This window comes from Pseudochaenichthys georgianus, chromosome 5 (genome assembly GCF_902827115.2).
Source record: "Pseudochaenichthys georgianus chromosome 5, fPseGeo1.2, whole genome shotgun sequence".
Lineage (NCBI taxonomy): Eukaryota > Metazoa > Chordata > Actinopteri > Perciformes > Channichthyidae > Pseudochaenichthys > Pseudochaenichthys georgianus.
This window is the reverse complement of record NC_047507.1, coordinates 14,772,384-14,782,194: the sequence shown is the minus strand read 5'-3', so window position 1 is coordinate 14,782,194 and position 9,811 is coordinate 14,772,384.

The following is a 9,811-nucleotide window of genomic DNA, read 5'->3' as shown; positions in this document are numbered from 1 at the left end:
TGGGATGTAAAAAGTATGAATTCTCTCCTTTATTTGTGTTCCTCTCTGTTGCTGGATTTTGAAAGGTGACATCAACCCCAAAGGTAACCATTATTATAGATCTGTAAGGCTGAGGTTCCTGGTAATAGAAAGTGACTTCACAAAAACGTGTGAAACCATGTGTGTCATGTGATGACAGCATGTTCGTGTTGAGTATGTGACACTCTTTGACTCAAGTTTACTTATCAATACTAAACCAAAATTAAATTATACCTCCTTTGAAAGTCTCGTTTTTAGTCTTACGCATCCGACCTGGAAAACTTTGCAGCCAATCTTATTTGTTACAGTGTACCGTGCTGCATTTGATACTATCGACCATGATATCTTATTGCAAAGACTAGAGCACTTAGTTGGCAAACAGGGAACTGCTTTAGGCTGGTTTAGGTCCTATCTTTCTGAACGCTCTCAGTTTGTACGTGTCAACGATGAATCTTCCACGCAAACCAAAGTTAGCCATGGAGTGCCACAGGGCTCAGTGCTCGGACCTATTTTGTTCACATTATATATGCTTCCGTTAGGCAATATTATAAGGAATCATTCTGTACATTTTCATTGTTATGCGGATGGTACTCAACTATATTTATCAATCAAGCCTGATGAAATTAATCATCTAAATAAAATTCAAGACTGCCTCAAGGACTTAAAAACGTGGATGACCTTACACTTTTTTATGTTAAACACGACCAAAACTGAAGTTATTGTACTTGGCCCGAAGAATCTACGAAACTAATTATCTAAAGATATACTAATTATGGATGGCATTAATTTGGCCTCCAGTGAGACTGTAAGGAATCTTGGTGTTATATTTGATCAGGATTTATCCTTTAACGCCCACATAAAATCAATTTCAAGGACCGCCTACTTACATCTACGTAACATTGCAAAAATCAGGCATATCTTGCCTCAAAACGATGCAGAGAAACTAGTCCATACATTTGTTACTTCAAGGCTGGATTATTGTAACTCTTTATTATCAGGGTGTACCAAGAAGTCAGTCAAGTCAGCTGATTCAAAATGCTGCAGCTTGTGTACTAACCAGAGTTAGGAAAAGGGACCACATTACTCCTGTTCTGGCTGCCTTACACTGGCTCCCTATAGAACACAGGATAGAATTTAAAATTCTTCTTCTCGCCTACAAAGCCCTTAATGGGCAGGCGCCATCTTACTCATTATACCCTACTGTCCTACTAGGGCATTGCGTTCCAAGAATGCAGGGTTGTTGGTTGTTCCTAGAGTCTCTAAAAGTACAATGGGAGCCAGAGCCTTTTCTTATCAAGCTCCACATTTGTGGAATCAGCTTCCAGTTTGTGTTCGGGCGGCAGACACCCTATCCGTTTTTAAGAGTGCACTTAAGACCTTCCTTTTTGATAAAGCTTATAGTTAGGGCTGATTAGATTCAGCCCCTAGTTTTGCTGATATAGGCTTATTTTGTCGGGGGACATCTTACTTCTTCCTTCTCTCTGTCTATACCTGTGTACTCTCATGTTCCGTTTAACCCAGCTTCCCCAAATGTCTTTGTTTTTGGTGTCTATATACTGTACGCCGGGATCCGGAGTCTTGGATGATCCTGTTGCTGCGGTCCTGTGTCCTGGATCGAGAGCCCTGGATCTTGAGTCGTGGCTGTGGTCCTGGATCATAAGTCCTGGATGGATATCCTCGTGGATTCATCTTCCTATTATACACACATGCATTTCCAAACATTTGGACTACCTATGTATTATCTTTTCAATTTACACACGGCATCTATTGCATGTCTGTCCATCCTGGGAGAGGGATCCCTCCTCTGTTGCTCTCCCTGAGGTTTCTCCCATTTTTCCCTTTAAACTGTGGGTTTTCTCCGGAAGTTTTTCCTTGTACGGTGTGAGGGTCAAAGGACAGAGGGTGTCGTATTGTCATACTGATATTACATTACATTGCATTTAGCTGACGCTTTTATCCAAAGCAACTTACAATAAGTACATTCGACCAGGAAGATACTGTCACGATTCGTAGTTTTGTCTGTGTTGGTGTTTTTCTTGTCTTTGGGTTTCCTGTTTTATTGTGTAAAGTGTTCACCCCCGTTTCCTGCCTGTCTGCTTTCTGTCTGTTTCCCTCCCTGATTACCCGATTGTGTTCACCTGTTGTCCTTGTCTTTCTCCTCCCCTGCCCAGCTGTGTCTTGTTCTGTGATTACCCTTCTGTGTATTTAGTCTAGTCTTCCCCTGTGTTCCATGTCGGTTCATTGTTTCCCCTCCATGTTATTCCACGGTCTGTGTTCCCTGTGCTGCTTTGGATATTTTGGATTCTGCCTTGTTTTTGCCACAGCTTTATTATTTAATAAAGCTCGCTTTTCGTTATTCTGCATTTGAGTCCTACCTGCTTCACCCATTCGTAACAGAATGAACCGACCACATTTGGACTCAGCAGATTTTAATGTTTTGGCCCCACAGGCGGAATGTCTTGGGTACTCTCTGGAGTAATTTTTTTACACCTGGAAGAACGCCTCATCTAGACGGGGTAAAGAGGCTGCTTTGAAGGAGGCACGCCGGGAGGTTGCTCGCAAGCCCTGGCTCAGGAGCTTGTTGCCTGAGTGGCTACAAACCTTTTCAAGTAGCCCTGAGGAATTGGCACAAGCTTCTAACCCTTTCCTGGGATCCAACTACTGTCCTGTTGAAGGTCCACAGAGTCTCCAAAAAGCCTCTAGGAGACGCAGGGCCAGGATTCCAGCCCGTGCTCCAACAGCCATGATCCTGGCTTCAGTTCCGGTTTCCACAGCCATGGATCCATGCACCAGTACCGGCCCGCAGAGCTATGTTTCCTTGCTCGATTACCTGGCCCACACAGCCATGGTCCAGGCCTCTGTTCCGGTTCCAGCGGCTCCAGTTCCAACCTCAGACCTTTTCTCAGGAACCCGTCTGGCGTTTGGAGGTCCAAGGAGCCTCCAAAAGGTCTCTGGAAGATGCAAGGCCAGGATTCCAGCCCGTACTCCAGCGGCTCCGGCTCCAGTGCCGGTCCCAGCAGCCATGGTTCCGGCCCCAGTTCTGGCCCCAGCGGCCATGGTTCCGGCCCTGGTTCCGGCCTCAGCAACCATGGTTACAGCCCCAGTTCTGGCCCCAGCAGCCATGGTTCCGGCCCCAGTCCTGGTCCCAGCTGCCATAGTCCCTTCTCAAGTCCCTTCCCAAGTCCCTTTCCGAGTCCCTTCCCAAGTCCCTTCTCTAGTCCCTTCTCTAGTCCCTTCTCTAGTCCCTTCTCTAGTCCCATCTCCAGTTCCCTCTCTAGTCCCATCTCCAGTTCCCTCTCGAGTCCCCTCTCCAGTCCCCTCTCGAGTCACCTCTCGAGTTCCATCTCTAGTCCCTACTCAAGTCCCGCCTCTAGTCAATTCCCTAGTCCCATCTCTAGTCCCTCCTCTAGTCACTTCTCGAGTCCCCTCTCCAGTCCCCTCTCGAGTTCCCTCTCGAGGTCCCTCCTCTAGTCCCTCCTTTAGTCCCTGCTCTAGTCCCTCCTTTAGTCCCTCCTCGAGTCCCCTCTCTAGTTCCCCTCTCTAGTCCCTCCTCGAGTCCCCTCTCTAGTTCCCCTCTCAAGTCCCCTCTCGAGTTCCCTCCTCTAGTTCCTCCTCTAGTCCCTCCTCTTGTTCCTCCTCTAGTCTCTCCTCTAGTCTCCTCTGGAGTTCCGTCTCTAGTTCCCCTCTCGAGTCACGTCTCATGTCCCTACCCAATGTCCTGGTCTGTTGGAGGTTCCACTGGAGGTCCTGCCAACTCCATGTCCTGTCCCGTTGGAGGCCCCGTCGACTACTCCTCTGCCGGAGGTCCTACCAATCGTATGTCTGTCCCGTTGGAGGTCCCGCCGTCGACTCTCCTGCCGGGGGTCCTGCCAGCTTCTTGTCCTGTCTCGTTGGAGGTCCCGCCGTCTACTCTCCTGCTGGGGGTCCTGCCAATCCTATGTCCCGTGCCGTTGGAGGCCCCGCCGACTACTCTCCTGCCGGGGGTCCTGCCAACCCTTTGTCCCGTCCCGTTGGAGGTCCCGCCATCTGCTCTCCTGCCGGGGGTCCTGCCAGCTCCTTGTCCCATCTCGTTGGAGGTCCCACCGACTGCTCTCCTGCCGGGGGTCCTGCCAACCCTTTGTCCTGTGCCGTTGGAGGCCCCGCCGACTGCTCTTCTGCCGGGGGTCCTGCCAGCTCCTTGTCCTGTCCCGTTGGAGGTCCCGCCGACTACTCTCCTACCGGGGGTCCTGCCAACTACTCTTCTGCCGGGGGTCCTGCCAACCCTATGTCCTGTGCCGTTGGAGGTCCCGCCGACTGCTCTCCTGCCGGGGGTCCTGCCAATCCTATGTCCTGTTCCTCTGGGGGTCCCGCCGACAACTCTTCTGCCGGGGGTCCTGCCAACCCCTTGTCCTGTTCCGTTGGAGGCTCCACCATCACCTGTCTCACCGGGGGTCCTGCCAACTACTGGTCCTCTTCCGTGGGGGATCCTGCCGAAGCCTGTCCCACTGGCTCCGGTTCCTGTTCGGCCGACACCGGGTCCTGCCCGGCCTCCGGAGCTGTCTGGTCTTCGCCCTCGAGCCCGGCCCCCTGAGAGCCGCGGTCTTCTCCCTCGAGCCCGGCCCCCTGAGAGCCGCGGTCTTCTCCCTCGAGCCCGGCCCCCTGAGTGCCGCGGTCTTCGTCCTCGGGCCTGGCCCCCTGACTCTTCCTGCCGCTGCTTTTGCCCTCATGCACGGCCCCCTGAGTTTGCCCGCTGTGGCCTTCGCCCCTTTTTGAACTTTGCCTTGCCCCCAGGCCGTCCACCCGAGACCCCCTCCTTGGTCTCTGCCTTGCCCCCGGGCCTTCCGCCCGAGACCCCGTCCTTGGTCTCTGCCTTGCTCCCGGGCCTTCCGCCCGAGACCCCCTCCTTGGTCTCTGCCTTTCCCCCGGGCCGTCCGCCCGAGACCCGTCCTCCAGACCCCCTCCACCCACCCTTTCTTGGCCCTAGTTATGTGTCCTCCCTCCGGTCCCCCTCCACCCACCCTGCTGGACCTTTTTTTGGGACGTCTGGGATCCGTCCCTTGAGGGGGGGGTTCTGTCACGATTCTCATGTTATGTCACGTTTGTAGTTTTGTCTGTGTTGGTGTTTTTCTTGTCTTTGGGTTTCCTGTTTTATTGTGTAAAGTGTTCACCCCCGTTTCCTGCCTGTCTGCTTTCTGTCTGTTTCCCTCCCTGATTACCCGATTGTGTTCACCTGTTGTCCTTGTCTTTCTCCTCCCCTGCCCAGCTGTGTCTTGTTCTGTGATTACCCTTCTGTGTATTTAGTCTAGTCTTCCCCTGTGTTCCATGTCGGTTCATTGTTTCCCCTCCATGTTATTCCACGGTCTGTGTTCCCTGTGCTGCTTTGGATATTTTGGATTCTGCCTTGTTTTTGCCACAGCTTTATTATTTAATAAAGCTCGCTTTTCGTTATTCTGCATTTGAGTCCTACCTGCTTCACCCATTCGTAACAGATACAACCTTGAAGAAAACAGAATCATATAAGTACATCATGTTTCATAGAGCCAAACATTTCAAGTGCTACTCAACTGGCTATAGATAAGCCAGTCCTTTATTAGTATATAAGTGCTTTGTTAGCAGTTCTTTGTTAGTAATTCTATCGCTCGAAGTGGAGTCGAAAGAGATGAGTTTTCAGTCTGCGCCGGAAGATGTGCAAGCTATCTGCTGTCCTGATTTCAATGGGGAGCTCATTCCACCATTTTGGAGACAGGATAGCAAACCCACGTGTTTTTGCTGATGGGAACTTGGGTCCCCCTCGCAGTGCAGATGCAGCGAGCCGTTTGGCTGATGCAGAGTGAAGTGCACGCGCTGGGGTGTACATATACATACATATGTGTGATATTCTGTACAAACTGTGAAGTCCACTGAGTCAAATGTAACATTTGTGATGTTGGGCTATATAAACATTGATTGATTGATAAGTCTGACAAGATTTGCGTCCCATTCAAAGAGTTTTTACTGTTCCAGAATATGTATAATGTATAAATAAAAACCAGATATTCTTCATGATTGAAAGCTGTAATTGTTCACAAAATAGTTTCATAAGCATTTTGTGAACAGCATTCTGTAATGTTCATCTTTCTCTGTAAGTAACCTTTGCTCTTTCAATTCATTTCCAGCCTCAAAGAGGGATTTTTTTGTTCCATTGTGCCACAGCTCCAAGGCGTGAGTGTCAGGCATGGCTGCAATGAAACAAACCAAACTAGCGTTGGTTTATTTTTAAAGACAAAACTGAAAGAACTATTTAGCTCATGAATGAGGAAATGGGAAGTATCCAAAAAGGTGAAGATTGCGTACAAGGGTCGTTACATTGTCTTCAGTTACAACATTGTTTGCCTCAGTGGTTGTCAAACACAAAAGAAAAGGAACCTTTTAGTATAGAATATAAAGGTCCATGTTTCCTAATGACACACAGTAGACGACAGAAAGTGTTATGTAATATTTGCTCAGTATCTCGACCTTTGTAGATCTCTTTTTCTTGTTAATCCCTCATTAAAACATACTTTTATCATAAGCCTTTCCAGATTTTACTTGAGTTTTAATTTCCTTTTAACAGTTTTTTTTCTTTAAAAAGGGTATTCATCTCGTATTCATTAACCTTTCTGTACTACACGTAAAGATAACCATGACACATTTGAATTTCTTCATAGATGTTTTTTAACTGGACAACCAAGGTTAAAACACTTGTTTGAATTAATGTAACCGCTTCACACAGTCTCTGACATGTACTAATAAGGCTAATTTACAGTACGCAATAAAATAAAATGAGTTATATGTACAAATATGTGTGCGTTATCAAGAAGAAATAATTGTAAATATGACAGCCCATAGTGCTGACTCACCGTGTGTCAGGACGTTAATCAGGAACTTGCTGTTCTATTCAAGATGCTACAGACAACAACACCATTGATCTTTTCTCAGCTAAAGTATGAAAATGAAAAATTCTTGATTCTGACTTCTACTTTTTTCATTCGAAACCATTGATTGGGTGTTCATTTAGATGTAATTGTTGACTTTGATAGTACACTTAACTTATTTCTGGTCTGTGTTATTAAAGCTATTTGAGTAGTATCAAGTAGTATCCTTTATTTTCTGATTAATCTAGTTTTTTTTTAAAAATCCATTTGAAAAATATGAGTTTTGCCTCCAGCGGGGTCTCATTCCTGGAACTGAAGCTCATCAATGGAAGAAATATAAATGGCATAATTGCTGTGTCAATTATTAAGTTAGTTAAAAGGCTTAACCGTGGTCTTCCTGCTGCAGCGAGGAAGAATGTAGTCTTTGTGATGACTTCCATTGTATAAAGGAATGGAGGAAAACATTTGACATTGCACTGTGTATTGCACAACACTAATGACCTCTAAATCAAACAAATAAGGAAATGCAGTCCGTAATTACCACTTAGATAAATAGAATCACGTTAATAGGCAACAAAAACAAGCCTCTAACTGTTGAAACCTATAACCTTGTTTTTGAAGGTGAAGGTTCAGTGTCTTTGGATGATACCTGTTACTCTTTCACCTGCATGGCACGGAAACTAGTTGGCAGCATTGAGGAGAACTTGTGATGCCTTCTCACCCATAACGTTATCAAAGAGAGTTCTGTTTATCATAAATGACCATACTTTGCACTTCACAACATTTCTTTAAAGAAACAGGTTTTATTTAGTTATGAAATCCAAAGAATGATCGCATGACAATGCTCTCATGGGCCACTATAAGGTGTTTGTGTTGCGTGACAGATTTGTTTACTGAAGCTACTCTTTTATTATCCGGCTTTCTTTCTATATAAAAAAGAAGAATGGTGTTTTGCTTGGCCTGCATGGAGGAAAAGGAGCAGCTGACATCATCCAAATCTCTGTGGATATTATTCCTTTATCAGATTCTGGTCTCACACACAAGCTGCAACAACAGCCTCTCTCTCACTGAAAGCTATCAAACACACAGCACAGTGCTTTAGTACTTTATTACTGAAATAGCCACTTGCTCTTGGTTTACTAATTGTTTTGATCAATGGAATCTAACTGTCCCAACGATTACAATATAACTCCTTTTTGAAAAAGGTTAGTTTAGATTTAAGAGTGTCATAAAAGTGATAATGTGAATTTCATTTACTTTTTGGGGGATTTTCGAATATTACGTTATTTTTTCCACTTAACTCTTTTGTTCACCAAAAATAAATGAGGCAGGAAAGAGACATTGAACTTTGCCTAGGTGTAAATACTAGGAAGTTACCGATGATCTGACGCCACCACCTCTTGTGAAGATAGGAGTCACATTACTGTTACCTTTACACATCCTTGTTCCTTGTGTGGCTGCAGGCAGTGGGCATGGGCAAAGTCTGACTCCACTTTTACTAGAGTGAAGGTTGGTACAGGCAGCACATGTTTAAATAAATATGGAAGATAATAAAGACATCACTGCTACCATAGATACAATAACTGCGGAGGAAAATCCACTTTAAAAACAGAAACAACCTGGTTGGCAAGAAATTATCAAATAATAGAAGTTTAAAGCAAAGTTGTGTTATTTAATAAAGTCAATACAAGTCAAAAAGCATTTAACAGAGTTAATCTATTTCAGCTGAAAGGACAGAGTCTTGCACCAAGAAGTTCGGACAAGATCTGCCAACATACAACAGAAAATACAAACACTTTATACACTACAGAAGGAGGGAAGGGGAAGGTCCTCAGTAAGCAAATTTACATTACAAGAAGTGTTGACTGGACGGTTGAAACTTACATACATGTTCATTACAAACCAATGGTTGTAGAGACAGACTTTTGTCTGTTATTCAGAAGTGAAATTAGAGGCTAGATGTGAATTCAAACCATGGGAAATAAACAAAGAATGAAGTTACAGTAATACTTATGATTAAATTATACATTAATGATACATTTCTACAACAATAACAAGGACTCAACTTTGACCAACTTACCCAAGGTCACATTTCAAAGAAAGTCAGGAGAAACGTGACATAATGATCCCTATGATACTTTCAATAGGTAAAATAATAAATATATGGTCATTTTGAGAATAAGAGATGAGATTCAGTTCAAATACAGAGACAAACTAACTAGCTTTCCCTTTCAGTGTTGACCCTGATCTGTAATATGACCTTGTTGGTGTTTCTAACCAGGGACGGGGGGGAAGGCCATGAAGGGAAAGGAATGTCCAGCATGGTGATCCTGGACATCGGCCAGTCGGCCCTGTTTGTCCGTCAGCGTTCAGCAAGGCCAATGTGATACAATACTTCAAACACCTCATCATGCACTGCCTTCAATATTCAGTTACACCGGGTCACAGCCGGACCTGCAGAATAGTTGCTTTTGTTTATGGTGTCATTATTCCTTAATAAATATCAACAAGTATCCAGTAATGAACTATTCCTTTTGAAACTAATAATAGGACTCTTAAGTTAGTGCACAGCAGCTCGGCTGAAAATATTTGTAATTGTTTATTTGCCAACATAAAAGCATAAAATTGTAAATACACAAAGGTTTAATTAACAAATGCAAAAGGAATGGATATTTACTTTGGTTTGAATTAAGCTTTTTTAAATCAATGCATAAGTAATGTCACTATAACTAGCACAAACAGAGTTCTTTCCAGGGCGTTGAACAATGTAATTGTTGACCTGTTGTATAAAGTGTTACGAAATATTTTTTATTTAAAGTGAATGATTAAAAGAAAGCAGTATTTTTTTTATCCTGCTTCTGCAGATGGCTCCTAAAACAGAGTAATCATTATAACTTCCATATTGTTTGCAGCCTTTGAGC